Source organism: Macrosteles quadrilineatus, unplaced genomic scaffold (genome assembly GCF_028750875.1).
Source record: "Macrosteles quadrilineatus isolate MER2022 unplaced genomic scaffold, UCM_ALF_1.0 Scaffold_1__1_contigs__length_201487025, whole genome shotgun sequence".
In the NCBI taxonomy this organism is placed as follows: domain Eukaryota; kingdom Metazoa; phylum Arthropoda; class Insecta; order Hemiptera; family Cicadellidae; genus Macrosteles; species Macrosteles quadrilineatus.
The window spans coordinates 146886890-146908028 of record NW_026542594.1 but is presented as its reverse complement, the minus strand read 5'-3'; the positions used below and the strand labels follow the sequence as shown (position 1 = coordinate 146908028).

The following is a 21139-nucleotide window of genomic DNA, read 5'->3' as shown; positions in this document are numbered from 1 at the left end:
TGTTGCCATATGCAAAGCTGCTGAACTGTCGTCAATTCAAATTAAAGAAATAGAAGGAGCCCAAATTGCCCAAGTTAGTGCCTCAAGCAAATTCGCCAAGCCTAAAGTGACACCCAGCGCTCATCAGTCAAATAGCCAGTCTAAGTTTAGGCCTAATCATAAGAAATTCATTAATAGTTGTAGAAATTGTGGTAGAAATCATTTAGTGAATCAATGTCCCGCGTATGGTATTGAATGTTTTTCTTGTAAGCATAAGAACCATTTTGCAAATTACTGTCAATCTAAGTCAAAACCAACTAATAATCAAATCAAAAGCCAAAATAGGCCTACAAAGTCCTTCAAAAAAGTAAATGAAGTAAATTTTGATGAACTAAATGAGACTCAACCTAGTGAAAACCTAGATGAAAATAACCTACACCTTGAGAATTTCACTATTGAATGTGTGAATCATACTCAAACTTCTGCTGATTGGTTTGAAAACGTAGGAATTAACAGTAAAGTTGTCAAATTTAAACTTGACAGTGGAGCTCAAACTAACCTAATTTCGTTTTCACTTTTCAAAAAGTTAGGTCTAGATCAGAACATAATCTACAAATGTAACGTTACTGTTTCATCTTTCACGGGTCAACAAGTAAATGTCATTGGTAAAGTTGATATAATTTGCAAGGTTAAGAACAAAACACACTTAATCTCTTTTGTAATAGTAGATATAAAATGTACACCATTGTTAGGCCTAGAAACCTGCTGTAGCTTAGGTCTCATAAGTAGAACAGTGAATTCTGTAACAGTTGAAAACGCTGATGACTTTGTTTTCAAAGATTATCAAACCATGTTTGATGGTAACTTAGGTACAATCCCTGGTGAGATTAAATTAGAATTGTGTAGTAATTATGAGGCTAAAGTTGAGCCTCCAAGAAGAGTCCCTTTTGCTTTGTTGGAGCCTTTAAAAAATGAGCTAAACAGAATGGAGAAATTGGGCATAATAGTTAAAATAGACGAACCTACTGAATGGGTACATGGTATGGTTTTAATTAATAAAAAAGGCTCTGGTCTTAGAGTTGTACTAGACCCCAGAAATCTAAATAAGTATTTAAAGCGTCCCCATTGTCAAATTCCCAATGCAGAAGAGATTAGTAGTAAGCTAACAAATTCTAAAATATATTCTGTTCTTGACGCTAGTTCTGCCTTTTGGATGTTTAAGCTTGATGAAAATTCATGTAGGTTATGTACCTTTAATACACCATTTGCAAGATACAGATTTCTACGTATGCCCTATGGAATCAGTTGTGCCCCTGACTATTTTCAATCTAAAATGACAGAGTTATTTGGTAATATTGAGGGCGTAGTGTGCTATTTTGATGATATTTGTATTAGTGCGGCTGATCAAAAATCTCACGACGAGCGACTTCTTAAAGTCTTAGAAATCGCAAAGGCTAACGGCATCAAGTTTAACATGTCCAAATGCAAGTTCCGTGTGCCTAAAGTTAAATTTGTCGGGTTTGAGTACTCAGAGTGTGGCGTTTCTCCAGACTCCTCGAAGGTTCTTGCGATACAGCATATGCAGGTCCCAGCTGATCGCAAAGAGCTGGAAAGGTTTCTTGGCGTGACTAATTATCTATCTAAATTCATCCCTAACTATTCAACAATAACAACACCTTTAAGAGAGTTGTTACGAAAGGATGTTGTTTTTCGTTGGGATCAGCCACAAGATATCGCGTTCCGGAAATTAAAAGAGATTTTGGTCAGCCCCCCAGTCTTGTGTTATTTTGATCCTAAAAAAGCGGTGACATTGTCTGTTGATAGTAGCTCAACAGGTCTAGGAGCGGTGTTATTGTGTGATAGTAACCCAGTGGCCTATGCTTCAAGGTCATTGACTCCGAGCCAGGTAAATTATAGTCAAATTGAGAAAGAAATGCTAGCCATAGCATTTGGTTGTACTAGATTTCATCAGTACATATTTTCTAAGAAAATAACTGTAGAGACAGACCATAAGCCCCTAGTTAGCTTATTCAAAAAGCCTTTGTCACAAGCCCCTTTGAGACTGCAAACTATGTTGTTAAAAGTGCAAAGATATGATCTTGACGTGATCTATAAGCCTGGTAAACTTCTGTATATTGCAGACACCTTATCAAGGTCATCCTTACCCTTTCAAACTAAAGAGGAAATTGATCATACAGATGATGATATAATATGCCAAGTTAATTTGTTCAAAAATAGTTTACCTATTTCTCGAGAAAAATTTAGCTTGTTTGTTTCTAAGACAGATGAGGACAGTACTTTAGTTCAAGTAAGAGAATTTGTTAAATCTGGGTGGCCTGAAAACAAAAATAATCTTGACAATTCTGTAAAACCGTTTTGGAACTTGAGGGATAGTCTCCATGTAATTGACAAACTTGTGTTAAAAATGATAGATTAATAGTTCCTCGCAGTTTGCAAAAAGATATGTTAACAAAACTGCACGAAGGTCATGTTGGTGTAAGTACATGTGAAAAGAGAGCAAAAAATATTTTGTATTGGCCTAGTATAAAGTCAGACATACAGGAGTTTGTAAATAATTGTATGACATGTGCTTTACATTCCCCCAATAACTGTAAAGAACCAATCCTGTTTCATGAAATACCATCCCTGCCATGGTCTAAAGTTTCAGCAGACCTCTTTGAATTAAAATCTGTGCACTACTTAGTTGTAATGGATTATTACTCTAAATACATTGAATTAGTGTCTCTAAATGATATTAGCTCAAAAGGTGTTATTAACAAATTAAAGTCAATGTTTGCAAGACATGGAATTCCCCAAATACTAGTAACTGATCCAGGTACTCAGTTCACTAGTCATGAGTTTCAAATATTTGTAAATAGCTATGAATTTAGTCATGTCTTATCGTCACCAAAGCACTCCCAGTCCAACGGACAGATTGAGTCAGGAGTAAAAATAGCCAAAGGTATACTGAAAAAATGTGAACATTCAAACACAGACCCCTACATCGGTTTACTCAATTACAGGAACACTCCTAAAGGTAATTTACCTTCACCCGCACAATTATTGTTTTCGAGAAACTTAAATTCATTATTACCATGTTCAGCAAAGTTCCTAGAGCCAAAGGTCACAAAACCAAACCCAAATCTTGTAAATAAAAGAAAACAGTCTGTACAAAAATATTATGACAAACATGTTAAACCTTTATCAGAGTTGAATGTAAATGACAAAGTTCTTTTTAAAAAGAACCTAGATGGTCCTTGGTCCCCTTGGTAAGATAACAGCTTTAGGAAATGCACCCCGTTCCTATGTGGTAAAGGATGATAATGGTAGATTGTATAATCGCAACAGAAAGTTTTTTATTTTATCTCCAACTGACAATCCCGATGAAAATGTAAATCCATCTCATCCTAGCACCAATTCTAAGGATCCTAATCATAAAAACCAGAGTCCCACTCCCAACCAACAAAAATGTCTATTTCAGCCCAGTCCTTTGATTCCTCCCACTCCCAGTGGTCATGATGAAAATAATGTTATCCAAAACATGGAGGGTTATGTGACTAAAAGAGGTAGAACAATCAGAAATCCTAGGAGACTTACATTTGATGCTAATTAGTGCTTCATTGTAACTTAACTAGATAAGAGTAGGCTGAAAATGTTTGTTTAGTTCTTTCACATACTCTTAACAGTAAAAGTTAAAAATTTTGTTATTTGTTGATAAGGGAGATGTTGATACAGTATTGTATAATTATATATTCTATGTTTCCATTTCTCTATGTATCTCCATTCCCCTTCCGTTCCACCCTCCAGTTTCATTCCAACTACACACTCTTCCGTCAACTCCTCAACATGTGACCCTGTGTATCTGTTGTGATTACAATGTGGTTTTATTAATAAACTTGTGTTACTAATTACACACTTGTTTTAATTAATTAATATGACCCATAAACACCATTTGTGGATAGGTGTATTGCGATAAGTTAGGAGGGCTAAATATGGATCGTCTTTGTTTTTCTTAAGTTCACTTTTCGCTATTTTGACTGCAGCTTCAGCTGCACCGTTACATTGGTGGTAGCTTGGGCTGCTTGTCACAAGTCACAATTTGCATTCAATGATAAAAATTAAATAACCATAGAGGTTGAACAGAAAGAGAAACATTCGGTTTGCCAACTTTAAGAGAGAAACATTTAATATACATTAACGTCAGCTCGAGCGCTGGCAGACAACAGCATAAATTATCTATAACTGATTAATAAATAAGATCAGGGAGCATATTTAATCTATGGTTTAACATACCCATACCAGTCATGTAATGCCCGATGATATTTACTTGTCTACATAATATTGGGTAAATAAAAACATTTATGAAAACTTACTAGGAGTGACTTCCTGACACTAGCTCATAAGATTGGTCAATGATGATGGAAAGCGAAAGAACTCGGCTTTCTTACAAATAAAATGAAATAAATACTAATGAAATGCAAAATATTTTCAAGGTCGAGGCTTTGACCACAGAAAACATACTACTATATTAGTATGTTTTCTGTACTTTGACCCGCGTGACTTCAACGTTTCCATCACAGAAAAGAGAAACTATATTACTTCTCTTGTCCGTCGTTTCCATGTCATTCTTATGGAAATAAAGTAATGTTATCTGCTGGTAGCTTAAACACGCCGTGAGAAATTCTACAAGTCGAAAGGATTATGCACCTTGTAGCTTGAAAAATAAATCATAGCTTTCCATAAGACAACTGATTTTAAAATGCCGATTTTTAGTATACAACAAGACTTAAACGTGTGCAAAACCAAGTTTTTTTTGTAAGTTTCAAGCACGTACACCGTATTTCGACACGATATCTCGAATACACACGGAAACAATTTCCGTACAGTAAAATTCTAATGAGAAATGAAGGGGATGTCTGTACGTGTATATAATATGTACTAGGTTATCTTATAGTCGCAACTCATTCATCTAAGCTTTTTTTATTCTATCGTGAAAAATAGCCATTTACAAAAATGCCAAACATTGGAATCGTTGGAGCAGGAATTTAGGGAGGGATCACAGACAACAACAGCGTCCTGGCGAAGACAACAGCATGGCTGATGACATGATAGGTATGGTACCATTGGTGCCAGCCTAGCAAGAAATAATTAATTAATTTTAATAACATTAACTCTTAGGAATAAGTAGATTATCGTATCCTTCTAACCTAATGCAGCTCATTATTGATTAGTAAATCCAAGATAACAATTACATTACGCTCAATGTTACAATATATTAGATACTGTACAACAAATCATTCCTTAGTTCCCAAACATTGTGTATGGCAATTCGTTTCTTGTCACAAGCTTGTCTATAGCTCTCTTCACAATTCAATCACTCCTTGATCTAGACTTCAGAAATTCTTTTTTGCAAGTTTTCTTCCAACAGCCCTCGCGCAATCATAGATGCGTGTTTGTATGACCTACCATCACTGGTAGTGATGTAAAGCCTTGTAAGGTCGGTGGGCGGGTGTGGGGTATAACTGTACACTGGGACAGCGGGTGATGACCCCACAAGGCCGAGCGCGACCACCTTGCACAACTTCCCCCCGCATGGCCGCATTCCTGGACGTCTGGAACCGGGTCACTTCCTAATCTTATACAATAACTCGGTCCTGTTACTGGGCGAAGGCCGAGGTTGTTTCAACCCTGCGGCACCCAGAGTCTTCCCATCGTTATCCCGCGGTTGGAATTCGCCCTACGCGCAATCGGATATCATTTCCAACAGATCCTGAAGCCTATTGTGTCCATCAGTAATGATCAGGCAGGTACTGATAATGGTTCAATTCTTATGTATAACGAAAGATGCCATCTCGCCCCCCAATGCCCTTTCGACCGTCTCTAAACATTGTACGTCTCAGGGATAGGTTTATAAAAAAGGCCATTCCAACTGCTCTTTGGTTTTTACGTTTCGGAAGGAATGCGAAAACTATTTCGATGTGGGCGTGCGAGATGCCAATTCCTTTGCACACGAATAAAATCGTTCTTTCCTCGTGGGTCCTTTACTCCTTTCATGAGATGGCGCTCCACTAATCTCAGAACACTTAAAATGATTGCATTTTAGGGTCAGTCAAATACCAGCATTCACACATTTCTTATATAAATAAAAATTATGGTTTTCTAATTTCATGTCCATAGGCCTGTAACATCACTTTGCAGATCTCCTAGTCTCTGCTGTGCTGCTCAAATTCTGACAGCTTTTCATGCAGATGACGAGTAAAGAAAGCCGCTATAGAAAGAAAAGTTACAAACCCCAAAAAATTGATTAGCGAAAAAATAGCAGAATAATGAAAATATTTATTTAATAAAATTGCAAATTGATTATGTGGATAAGTCAGTCGTCGATTACTCTGGGTAATCAATCAAAGACATCCTTTTTGCATTTTGTAAATCTATTCATCTGAGGTTCTCTATTAATTCTCTTCATGCCTCACTTCATGGTTCTTGTTGGAATTTTAAAGGAAATCCTAATGGTGCTGTACCGGTAATACAAAATCAGGGTTTACAATGTATGAGTACCTTAAACTTTCATGATTCATAAATCACTTTTTCTTCTTGCTCCGATTCTGCAACGGTGTTTAATGGACAACTATCAAAAGACAGGTTTGTCATATTAGTCACCTCTACATTACTTAATTTACAATGTGAAATTCGCTGGACAGCTAAACGACAAACGTACAAGCTATTACTATTGTGAGAAGTTCTTTGATACTGACTTAAACCAGAGTGATTCGTTTATCCAGGACTGAAGACAATATATTATTCCAAAGATCAAAGGTATTTTTATTAAGACAAGATTTGTTTCTTAGGGCATAGGGCAGCAAAAAATGCACTAAAGAATAAAGACCCTCATAGTCACATTAGTGTAACAATGATCACCAGCTTTGGCAACGAACCGGAAGTGTTTCTACCGAAGACGGAAGAGGATTTAGCCATTGTCGGAAACTAAAACTGGCGCGAGGTTGCTGGGTATGGGAGTAGTAAGTAGTGATGTGGAGTGTTGGAGTGTGGAGGTATGAGGATGTGGACGTTACCGGCCTGCTGACCCTCCGTCCTCCTTCCGAGGTTGTCACACAATAATGCAAGGAGTGACTCATGAACACAGCAAGATCAACACAAACACACAGAGTGACTCAGAAACACAGCAACAACAGCATGAACTCACGGAGCAGGCTCAGAGACACAACATCAGTAAGTTACACAACAACACACGAACACACGGTGTGATTCAGGTACACGACAGCAGTAGCAGTCACACAAAAGCACACACGGAGTGACTCAAGAACACATAAACAGCAGTACAAACATACATAAACATAATGGAGTGTCTCTTTGATACCTAAGAACGCCTTATACTGGTTGTTTGTCACTCTTTGATACCTAAGAACGCCTAATACTGGTTGTTTGTCATTGTATGACTATTAGAGAAACGTTGTTTTGATTTGACCAGAGAGGCAAAAATTACTTTTACTTTGAATAGTGATGTTTATACCACCATTGCCTTTAAAAACTCGTTTAGAAACATTTTGAAAATCCTGTAAATTTAAACGTTTTCTCTACTCCTGTTGTTCCCCTAGCCGAAAGTGACCCGCCGCCACCGTTACCCAATACGGAGTATTGTACTCGTGACGCATCACTTATCGCCTCAGTCAAAGTGGTGTGTCAATCTACGAACTGTTTCAAATATTGTAGCTTAAGTTGTATATGTGCAAAGTGACACGGGCTATAAGTTTAATATACATGCAAATACTTTTGTTTAATATTACACATTTGTTAGTGTTGCACTGTAACACTAGGCAATTTTTGTATTTGGCAGAAATACATTTTTTCCCTGGGAGAATACAAAAACTATACGTTATTTTTGCAGTTTAAGCCTCACAGAGTCACAGTCATCCCCCAAGGAAAGAATGATAGCAGTACCCAGCACACGTAAAATTCTAATTAGCGCAGAGTTTTCATATCTCGCCCGCATTGAACGGTTCAGCAGGAAGCAGGATCGTTAGTCATCTAAGTTAATTGAGCTTTTTAGAAAACTGATCGGACCATAAACACAACTGGAGTGTTACACTACGAAACTGAGTGGAAAGTCATTCTTCCTTTCTTCTTCATACCAGCAACGTGTGTTCATTCGATAATACAGCGTTTATAGTTCGGCCGCTTAGAAAACGACCTCCTCCAGCATTGGTTTACCATTAGCGCGCAGGTCGTTTTCTAAGCGGCCGAGCTATAGTGTCGTGTTGCCTTGTTAGCAGAAGTCGTAGAACCCAAACATTAGTTTGATTCTCGATTTATTTGTTACAGAGTTATTAACCTGGTGACTATTTACTTCCTTTTTAAGTAAACTAGTTCAAATGGTGTATTAATGTTTTAAATTGTGGTGTATTTGTACAAAAGAAAAATGCCCCGATGTAGCAAACCTGCAGACTAAGAGAATTTCATTGTGTATGATTAGATTTTAACTAAAAATAGTTCCATGAACAAGTCAAATTTATTTCCTGCTTAAATAACATACGTGTTGAATTTAACAAATGATGTACAGTACTTAGGTTTGCTGTTACGTGGAAAATAACCAGTATTTTTGTTAATAGTTGAACAAAATATATCCATAAACAAGCAAACTACAACAGATTTCTTTTTCTCCATAAGAATAGAATGGTAATTTAAAATGTGTATTTTTTTATGAGTTTTCTCCTTAACCTGTAAGTGTACAACAACGCTTCATTGTACGAAACCGTTTGTTTTTAAGGCTCTACATGACGGCCGTAATGAAAATTTGTCTTTTCAATGTGTTAAAGGTAACAATTTGAACAAAAATAGGAAAACTTCAGAACCCCATAGCACCCCGTTCCTATTAGATCTACCTGGCCTTACTGGTTCACAAATTCATGTCCAGCTCCCCACATAAAGCCAAATAACCAAATAAGTAGTCAATAACCGTACATAAACAGTACAATACACAAAATTATTTGTATATTTTTAAGAGAGAAATTTGGAAATTTTATGTTTTGAGGGTCAAAAATTATAAAACAAATTTTTACTCAAAAACCCTGTTCCCATGGTCTAATCATGGTGGTTCACGAACTTGTTTGAATAAACATGGTTTACACGTTTTTACAAATTGTAATCAAAATCGGACCATTTTTGGCTGAGTTATCGTATTAACGGACACATATTATACCATCCCATTAATATGTACCATTAATACCCATTAGTATACATATGGATTTGATCGAATTGTGTTTTGGCCTCTGAGGACAACAAAACGAAAAAGTAAATCGGTTATGGGTCCAGGTCTTACCATGAGACCTACGGCAATAGCTTATTCCTCTATGGGAAATTCTCTAAAACCAGCAAATGTTGAGGAGCGCGAATAAAAATAATTGAAATAATAAAAAACGTGAAATTTCCAAATACCCAACACTCATAGAAGAAAACTTAGAAAACGAACAAATTGGATGCTCTTGACTCCTAACCAGTGTTCGGTTCCTCAACATGTAACAATTTGTTTATAGTTCTATGGATTAATTCTATGGAACAATACGGATTACGAAACTACTTTTATAAATGTAATCCAACAACTATATGTATTTCGAAAATATCTTATCTAATAATTCCAATAATTACGAACAGTCGATCGAGCAGGTGAAGTGACATGAAAAGGCGGTGGAGTTAACTGAAAGAGATTCAAATTCGACGATAAAAACATTATTTTAAGCAGCACAACTATGTGGTAAAATATGCCGTTCCGTTAACAAAATAAACTCGATTAATATATCGCTAAACATGCTTGTTACACGACGTTTTATTTGATATCTTAATATACGTCTCTCTCTAGCAAGATATTTGCAAGTTTCCTGTACGGGGAAATGTAGAAAGTTGGTTTATCCTCTTTTGTCACTCGCCCACTCACACGTGTCGCCGGATATTGTCGATGAATCAGAACTTTCAAATTACAGTATTACGCAGTCTCAGGTTATAAGCAACTGCACTACTGCACTCTAGACAAGACACTTGAGGCACAGACAATGGAATAAACCCAGACGTATTACTGCGCGATGCGTAGGGCCCCGTCACATCCTGCCTCTAGCGGAGAATCGAGGAAACACGCAGTCTCGCGCTCGCCTCGCCAGTCGCCGGCATGGTCGGCGGTCGCTGGCTTGCAATTAATTGCAGCACTAGCAGTTCAACTCAACGCCAAATTCTCGTCTATCATTCCTCCTCCGCAACTCGCGCGGTCCACCGATACCGTACTCCCTACGACCCGTGCATCCATCTGCCTGCGGACAACATTTATTTTTCTTGTGTGATTAATTTAATCACATTTGCGACAAAGTTTAGCAATAAATTATACACGGTGTTAAAAAAAAGTGGGGGACATATTTTACCTAGTGATTCCTTGAGTAAAAATAAAGAGAAAGTCAAGAATAATTTTTTTTCCAAAATCGCTTCGTTACTCAAATATCCGCCATTTTGTATTTTTGACATACACTTTTTTATACCTATTTTAATGTTTTTAACTGATTTTTATGAAACTTGGTATGTATGTTTAGGTAGAAAAGACCCGTGTTGGAAAAAAAGTTCATCTAGATTCAACCTACAATTTCAAAATGATGGCCATTAAAACATTTAAACTTAAATTACTCAAAACTGGCTGGTTTTTTTTAAATATTCCAAGTACAATTGTAATTATCTATTATTTTAATTAGTATTATTTTAATTATCCTTTAGCATTTTTAATTATATATCAAACGATACCAAGTTCAAAAAGATCAAATGAAATAGCTGAAATATTAGGATTTTTAGTTGAAAACGGGGCAAACCTGACTATTTTCTGCCTTATTCTACCCCATTTTAGCAATAAATTTTATTCAGTGTGTAGTACTGTAACAGAGCGGAGCGAAGCGAAGCTCGTTGGGATCGGCTTCAATACAAACTTCCATAGACACAAAACAAAAACACAAATCACTCAAAATGGCTTAACTTATTTTAGCCAAACTTTCCACGATGCTTTGTTTCCACAAAAATGAATCCGGAAGATTTAAGACCAAACAATTTCAATTTTTGATAATCTATATAAAGAAAATTATTACAGTTTTGTCTGTACATTGCGTAGAATCATGCAGTGTTTGTTATTTTTACGTTTCATAGCCTAAGAAAGCCGAAACGAGTCTTCTCAATTTCTGTCTGTATGTCTGTTTGTCTGTCATTGTGTCATTCTATATGGACTCCAAAATGTTAGTTTTTACTATGAAAAAGATAAAACATTAAGTGAAAGATTTATTCAGCAAACCATCATGAATTTATTAAGCTTTACGTTGTTAACTATAAATTTTGTTGTGGCCTTTGTATTTATTTACTTAATTATATATTTGCCAACGGATTCACACGAATTTTCCAGTTGGATTACAAGTTGTGAATTGCTCAATATGACTAAATAGCCTATAAATAAAACGAATATCAAAAGTAACAATAATAAGAATACAGTACATGCAAATACTTGGACAAAGAAAGAACCAAGAGTAACGAGAAGTAAATACACAAGTTGGTTGAATAACAATAATAATGAAAATATGTATACAATAAATGGCACATTGACCAATCTAGGAAATAATAAATAATAAAGACAACAACAACCATGATGAATATTTTCGTGAAAACAAAAATAATATTGCAATGATAAATATTTGAAGTGAATAGTTATTGTACATTATTACCCATCTAAATATTCTTTTGTACTTCGTTTCATAATTTATGCCGTCATTTCAACAACATTTCGAGTCATTTTCGGACTAAGCCAAGCAAATATAAATTGTCATTCCATACGGCATTTTCACTGCACGATAAGTAGGCCTAAATACGATTATCATAAAATTTGACGACGCTATCAAACATTTCAAATAATTATTTTGTAAATACTTTGCTTTGGTTGGTTAAAGCGTAGTAAATCCCCTAATTCAATTCTGTGTTTGTGTGTGTTAGGTCTGTTGGTAACACATTAATGTCCTTATATCTCAGTGTTTCGTGGATAAGACAAGAGCACCTTTGATAATGAAAATTTCAACCAGAATAAAGTGTGCATGGTGAGGTAGGGGTAGTACAGGGTGATTCAAAATGAATGACCCAGTTTTAACGCTTTGTAACTTTTATACTATTAAACTTACCGCCATAAAATGCACATCAAACAAAAAAGCAACTCAAAGAGTTTATGCCTTCCAAAGACACATCAATTAACAAAATCGATCCAGCAGAACTGTAGATTTTATTGTACAAAGTTAAAAAGTAATCTCCAAATTTTTTTACCACTAGAAATTTGGAGGTTACTTGACGTTTTTGCAAATAACTTTTAAATGGTGAGGAAATCGACCAAAATGGAAGGTAATATTCCGAAAGAGAATAAAATTACCTACGATCTACTATTATGCATTTTTTGAAAATACTCAAGAAAGGTACCAAAAATTGTCTCAAAATGAAAGAAAAATTGAAAATCCCCGTCTTTAATGTAGACAATAAACATAGCAAACATTAAATTTCACAATTTTTTATTTTAAGCCAAATTTAAGCTACATTTATTGAGTATTTTCAAGAAATGCATAATAGTAGATTGTAGGAAATTTTATTCTCTTTCGGAATATTACCTTCCACTTTGGTCGATTTCCTCACAATTTAAAAGTTATTTTTAAAAACGTCAAGTAACCTCCAAATTTCTAGTGGTAAAAAAATTTGGAGATTACTTTTTAACTTTGTACAATTAAATCTACAGTTCTGCTGGATCGATTTTGTTAAATGATGTGTCTTTGGAAGACATAAACTCTTTGAGTTGCTTTTTCGTTTGATGTGTATTTTATTTTAGCGGTAAGTTTAATAGTATAAAAGTTATAAAGCGTTAAAACTGGGTCATTCATTTTGAATCACCCTGTATTTTAACTACTTTTAACCAGCGTGGAAAGTATTTTAAATTATAGGACTACCTTGAGGCAATTTTTTTATCATCCTACTATAATATTATAAATGAGAAAGTTTGGATGTATGGATGGATGGATGTATGTTTGTGACAAGTAAAAGCGAAACATACTGGTCGGATTAGGCTGAAATTTGTTATGATGATGAGTAATCGTATTTAAAAGGAATAAAATAATTTTGTCAGCTGTTTCAACTACACAAGTTGGTTCTACGATATTGAATAGCATTAAAAAGTTACAAGGTTTACCAACAGGGTGCAGTACTATTATTTTTTTACATTTATGACAACAGCTATCCTATTAAGGCCATAAAGGTAAAATTTTGTTTTTAAAAGGCTTATGTGTAACTATTTTATCAACAGATGTAAAGATCAAAATGTTTCTATTTCGTGTTCTCTTCCCGTTGCAAAGCACGGGTACAACAGCTAGTTAGATATAAAATATTGACTAACACGATAGAATGACATTTAATTGCGAAGCATTCGTTTTGTAAACATTGTAAACCGTCAGATATTGTATTTGAGAAGGTTTATATGTATTCCTATAAAGTAATAGCACAGACCACGGAAACCTATTACAGTATTATATTTTCTGTGGTAATAGTTTTGCCAGCATATCTGAAAAATGCACACTAAATATGCAAACCAACTCCTGTTCTGAATTTGAAGGTTAAAGGTTTCAACTTACTAAAAGATCCCCGTACGTAGAACGGGCACACAACTAGTGCCTATATAATTTTAAAGAAAATCAAAGTTGTTTAATTTTAACATTGGCCTTATAGGTTGCCATGATGGTTATAAAATAACGACGTATATGTAAACAAAACGAAGAATCATAGCATATGTTTTAAATCAAGTTAAAATATGACCTAAACACAGTACAAAGGATAAACATTCTGATGATAGGTTGACAGGTGATGACCACTGACCAATATGGTACGGAAAGTCGTAAGTTTACATTTACGTCGCCATTTGGTAACTACCACTGATGGAATAGGTGCATTTTATGAATTTTTGTAACTCCAATCCGGGGCGAGAGAGGTGCCTTTTGTCACCAGTATCATATTTTTAAGCTCGCATAGCTTAATCGTTGAATGGCTTCATATAGGAAGGGCAGATCCAGGGTAGATCCCTCCACGAATTTCACAACTCTTAACATCACATTTAGTTACAACCGCATTAGTATTGATCTAGCAATTTATTCATTACAGTTTCCTAAAAAAATAACACCCCCACCGCAGCAAACCTGCCGACTAAGTGAATTTCCAGCTGCCTGAATTGATTTTCAATTAAATGTATTGAATTAATATTAGGTTTTATGAGTACATAGGCTTGCTGCTACAGTGAGGGTAAAAAAGTGTATTTTTAGTAAAATATTAATAACTTAGTACAAAATAAATAAATTTACCAAGTTTGATCAAAATATATCCAAAAACAAGCAAACTACAACATATTACAATATTCTCCATAAAATTCATAATTGCTACTTGGTGTACATCCCGAAAATGGGGGATTTTGGGGGAAACTCAGAAATTTCATAGGGTAAGACCCATCAATTGACCCATCATTTTGAAGGTCCTGGTAAGAGAAAACCAACAACGCAAATTAGAGGTCTCATTCTTAATCCAGTTCAAAATGGCAGCCAATTGAAATTCTCAGAAGTTAAACTTAACTTACAGTTTTTCAAATCTGGAGACCCCCTGTAAATTTTGTAACGGCTCACACTAGGAAAAATAAACTCTACACACCATTATCGCACGTTATGAAGTACTTTTTACAAATGTTGTTTACAAATACCGCAACCATTTCGAATCACGTCTTGAAAGCAAATTCCAACCAAGTAGGATTAAAAACGTGTTTCTTACATAACGGATTTAATTAATCGCAAGTGCAATATCATAGTGTAACCCGTAAATGAAATTAAATAACTAGGCATCATCCAGGTCAGGAACCAGAAATTCTTTGTGTATAAAATTGTTCTTGAGTTTTTATAACCAAACAAAAGACCTTGAATCAGTGTTTTATATGGCTGGGACACTTAATGATCGTCGCCAATAGCTTACAAACAAGGTTTCCACTCATTGACGGCGCTTCAATGGCGATTGTGTAAAGTGAAAAAGTATAAAATCACAACTGCAGTGGGTGATTGTAACAGAGGTTTACGGATGACGTTAAACTCGCTTTTCCAAATAGCCAATAGGCCAATAGGCCCATAGCCCAGCTCTTGAGTACGTACGTACCTATTTATTCATCTAACAATCTTTCCGACGACGATCCTTGGTACCAGTACTTTTCCATAGAATACATGGCCTACCTACTTGAGAAATAAAACTACAAATGTCCAAAAACCCATCATTGTGTGATTTTTGTCTCATTCAGCTGACTACTATAAGATCCCCGTACGTAGAACGGGCACACAGCTAGTGTGATAATAAAAAAAATGGACAAAACTTGACAAAAATCGCTCAAAACTGCATTTTTGAACGTCCGTAATGTTATTTACAAAGTAGTGAGGCTATTTAATGGATAAAGACACTCTCGCCAATTCAGTGAATACATTAAAATTACTTGGATCTTGATAGGTACTCTCGTTTTCCTGGAGAAGATGGCATAAAATGCCATCTTGAGTGTTACAGACAGACAGATAACATTTTTCCAATTACATAAATTTTTCCACACCTCAAAATTTTCTAAGCCCATTAAACTGTGTAAAAACACTTATATCTCGAAAACGGCTTGAGATATGGCAAAACTGTCTAAATTCTGACACACTACGTGGTTCAACTTTTGATTATGAACAATTACAACATAAAATAATCAAAAAGTAAAAAAATCATTATTTTATATGGGTACAAATAACAGTTACCAAGAAAATTTTCAAAGTCCAGACTTGTTGACACTTTTTCACACCTCAAAATTGCAAATATAATGGAAATTACAAGATACAACTTCTAACCTGTAGTCTTGTAGTGCGGCGTTTTTTATGAAACAGGTACCTGGCCTGTTCAACTAAATATCCTCATTTCTCAGCTGTTTGTAATGGGATCGTTTAAAACTTGGTGGCATTTGATAGGGTACTTTAAATGCTAAATAAAAGTGTCCATGGCTTTTTATCATAAAATCAGGAGGTTTTTTGTAATTAAAGATATAAAGTTTAAAATAACCATATTTTGAAACAAAAACATATATTTAATGATTATTTTTTCTTAAATACATTATAACGTATAAAAACTGTATACCAAGTTTCATAAACATATCTTAAATATCTTCAAGAAGAACTGGTAATATTGGAATTAATATAAATTTGAAATAAAAACTTCACCAATAAATTCAGAAATATTGCTGAAGTTTTTATTTCAAATTTATATCTTAAACAGTCGATCCCCCACCCCCTACCCTGTTAAAGGGGTTAACAAATATTGTTGATGTAAAAAAATTGTGGAACCTATGTTAACAATTTAATCGACAAACAGAATATTTCTATCATTTCGGTTTTACAAATACAGATTTGTTTTTATATTTTTGAAAATGGTGCTTTTTCACATACATTAAATCGCATTTTGAAATACCTAGCTGTTATTTTGGCTACGGGTGAGATATCCACCAAGGGTTTGCGTCATTATGTTTCTTTTGATAAATCCTTCAAAATGAGGGGTCACTCAATAGGGGTTGCTATTTGAAAACAATAAGTCGCCCCCACCCCCTACCCTGTTAGGGGGGTTAACAATATTTTTGATGTAAAAAAACGGAACCTTTTTTAACATTCAATGCCACAAACAGAATATTTTAATCTATTTCGGTTTAGAAAATACAGATCTATTTCAAGACTTTATTTACACACATTATAAGAATTTGAACGGTTGGTGTTTTTTGACTCTAGGGACCTCGAAACGAAAAATAAATCGGTCCCAGGTCCAGGTCTTTCAATAAGTACTACGGTAATAGCTTATTCTATGTATGGGAAATTCGCTAAAACACAGCAATTTTGAAACAGGATCATATCTTTTAATGATTATTTTTCCTTAAATACATTATGACGTATTAAAACTGTATACCAAGTTTCATAAAGATATCTTAAATAGTTTTCCAGAAATATCTCATTAAAAGCGCGTTCATTCAAATTCAAATAGAATCCCACGGCGCCACTCGAGGAGGAAACGCTTCGCGTCTTCCGCTACAGTGGCGCGGCAATACAGCCGCATCATGAAACAGCGCCTAGCGCAGATGCAGTTGACCGTCTGCATTAGAGTATTATATTGTCTGTGCTTGAGGCTCTTGATAGCCAAACCAAACCTAACCATGCGGTTCCAATGTGTCTGAGCTTTGTAGTGAGAATATTGTCTGGGGAATGTATCTTATAAAACTATAGGTGACGACCACGTGTTTAGTTATCAGATCACAAAAGTAGAATTTTAAAAACAATTTTCTGTCTATTTCTGATTAAACAGATTTCCTTTTTATGCACAGTCAAAATTATTGATAAAAAAAGAATGTCATTAGTTATGTCTGATGGTTTTGTCCATATTAGTACTATTGTGTGAAAGTGGAAGGATATGTTTGATAACACGATTTTTCAATGCAATGAAACTATAACAGGGTGTATACCAACCGGGAAAACCGGGAGAACCGGGAAATAACCTTGAATTTGAAGGGACCTGGAAAAAACCGGGAAAAAGCCGGGATTTTTGGACCGATTCCGGGATTTTTATTTTAGCCCCGGTAGAAGATTGTAGTTGTAAAATGCGTCTTGCCGCGATTGCGGGCGACGACGATGACGTTTTCGTGACCGCGGGAGACGACGATGACGTTTCCGTGACCGCGGGAGACGACGATGACGTTTTCGTGACCGCGGGAGACGACGATGACGTTTCCGTGACCGCGGGAGACGACGATGACGTTTTCGTGACCGCGGGAGACGACGATGACGTTTCCGTGACCGCGGGAGACGACGATGACGTTTCCGTGACCGCGGGAGACGACGATGACGTTTCCGTGACCGCGGGAGACGACGATGACGTTTTCGTGACCGCGGGAGACGACGATGACGTTTCCGTGACCGCGGGAGACGACGATGACGTTTCCGTGACCGCGGGAGACGACGATGACCTTTCCGTGACCGCGGGAGACGACGATGACGTTTCCGTGACCGCGGGAGACGACGATGACCTTTCCGTGACCGCGGGAGACGACGATGACGTTTCTGTGACCGCGGGAGACGACGATAACGTTTCCGTGATCGCGGGAGACGACGATGACGTTTCCGTGACCGCGGGAGACGACGATTACGTTTCCGTGACCGCGGGAGACGACGATGACGTTTACGTGACCGTGGGAGACGACGATGACGTTTCCGTGACCGCGGGATCATCGATGATGTATACACTGCCGCGGGAAATATCCATGATTTTGCCGAAATCGCGGATGACGACGATGACGTTTCCTTGACCGCGGGTGACGACGATGATTATGTCTATACAGCCGCAGATGTTTATGATTTTGCCGAGATCGCGGACGCCGGCGATGACGTTTCTATATCTGCGAGAGGCAATGATGATGTCTACACGGCCGCGGAAGATTTTCGTGATTTGCCGTGACCACGAAAGACGACGATGATGATTTCTACACGGCCGCGTGATATGCTCATGATTTTGCCGTGATTGCGGCCGACGACGATGACGTTTCCGTGACCGCGGGAAACAACGATGACGTTTCCGTGACCGCGGGAGACGACGATGATGTAGACACGGCCGCGGGAAATATTCATGATTTTACCGAGATTGCGGACGATGACGTTTCCGTGACTGCGGGAGGCTATGATGATGTCTACACGGCCGCGGAAAATATTCGTGATTTGCCGTGACCGCGAAAGACGACGATGATTATGTCTACACGGCCGAAGATAGATGTTCATGATTAAGCCGCGATCGCGGACGACGACGATGACGTTTACGTGACCGCGGGATCAACGATGATGTTTACACTGCCGCGGGAAATATTCATGATTTTGCCGAGATCGCGCACGACAACGATGACGTTCCCGTGACCCCGGGAGTCAATGATGGTGTCTACACGGCCTCGGAACATTTTCGTTTTTGCCGTGATCGCGGTCGATGACGATGACGTTTACGTGACCGTGGTAGTCAATGATGATGTCCACACGGCCGCGGTGGATTTTCATGATTTTGCCGCGATTGTGGATGACGATGATTACGTTTCCGTGATCGCGAGTGATAATGTATACATACCGCGGGAGATGTCCAGGATTTTTCTATGATAACGTAAGACTGTGATGAGGTTTTCGTCACCGTGGGAAGCGACCACACAACCGCAGGAAATATTCAGGATTTTGCCGCCGTTGATAATGTGTTCATAAAAAATGAAGATAATATTCGTGATTTTGCTGCTATCGAGAGAGACGATGTTTCGGTGGACTTAAGTAATGATGATATTGAAAATTATTACTATAATAAGGATTATTACTTTTTCAACACTAGCTCACTGGACTTTGAAACAAATTTGATGTAAGTTTATATTGTATACTTAAGCTGCAAGTCTTAAATTGATTATTGTTTAAGTGGAACCAAACAAATACGCGGGAACCTGGAAAAACTTCGAAAAACCATGAAAAAACCTGGAAAAAACCTGGAATTTCACTTTAATAAAATAGTATACACCCTGTATAAACAGGTCGTAGATGCACGATACGCAAATAAATATCTTTGCGAAATTCAGTCAGAGGGACTTCTCAAACCTTTCAATTGTCCGCGTTTCCTTTGATAATCATATCATCACCAGTCGGTAAAATAAACGAATATATCTGCATAATTCAAAATAAAATGATATGTTAATTTAAGTCTCTGATATAAAATAAATCAATTGACTATGGTTTGATCTGATTTGTTATAAAAGACCAAGACTACAAGTTCTAGCTTAATCAGAAAACACTTTACACGATCAATTAATTGGTCGAATAAAACATTTATATAGATAAAATATCTCAACTCATCGATATGGTCTCAAAAATAAATAAATAGATCTACATATAAAAACTACTTTAATAAGAGGTTCGATATACTATACCTATGTTTTAATTTGGAATGGTAAGCAATCATAAGCAATTGTAGTATACATGCATGATTATGTAAATGATATATACTGAACACCACTGTTTATATAGATTGAAACCTAATTTACGCAAGATTATGATTGTTTACATGTTATTTCAGTTGGTAAATGAATATATCACTAATATCAAGGTTGATAAAGATTAAAAGTTACAGTACAGTCCCGGCCACGTAAAGAGAGAAAATGTCCAGGTAGACCCGGTCAGGCCTAATCCGCCGTTGTCAAAACATAGCTATTGTTTTGAAACCGAGGGGGCGCGCTACCCCATCCCAGCGGTCATTGCTACCTCAGCGGTCATTGCCTGCTGCTTCTCAACATCGACTAGCCAATCAACGAAGCGACGTAGAATCGCGATTCAAATTCTGTGATATTCGTCTTCACTTTGTGAATAAAATGACCTGTCACTTAATTATAGGCGATCACCCGTTCGATTTATAGAATTTGTACTGGCCCGAGTTATTTCTAAGAATTAAAGGGAGGCAGTAGCAATGACCGCTGGGATGGGGTAGCGCGCCCCCTCGGTTTCAAAACAATAGCTATGTTTTGACATCAGCGGATTAGGCCTGACCGGGTCTACTTGGACATTTTCTCTCTTTACGTGGCCGGGACTGTACTTACTTATATTACCATGGGACTTAATAATTGTATCAATAATTGTATCAATCACTACTATTCATTGATTTCTAAAGCAAGGACATATTTATTTTTCCAGGGAGCTAGGACTATAACAACTCAAGTCAACTCAATGAACTTCTGTCAAACAGAGTGTTAAAGTCTCTCCTAGTCCAAGGTAAAACACGTTAATATGGAAATCTAATAGCTTTAAAATTTATAACTTTATAAACTTAAAACGTTGTAGATAAAATGCTAAATGAACGTTTGTAGGAATTACTTGGAATTATTTAAGGTTATTTTCATAATCCTAATTTGTAAAACGTAACGGAAATCGATGGGGCTGCAGCAGTCTTGTTTTAGCCGTGAGGTATTGGGTTTTCAAAATGTATTTAAAAATGAATTATACATCTTTGCACTGTTCGT

The 21139-nt window shown here is 36.6% G+C and overlaps 1 protein-coding gene across 2 annotated transcripts in view; it reads right to left on the bottom strand.

Moving 5' to 3' along the window:
• The window catches only part of LOC128986769 (protein masquerade), a 35519-nt gene that overhangs the window by 13552 nt on the left and 828 nt on the right, over positions 1-21139 (bottom strand). The window lies entirely within an intron of this gene.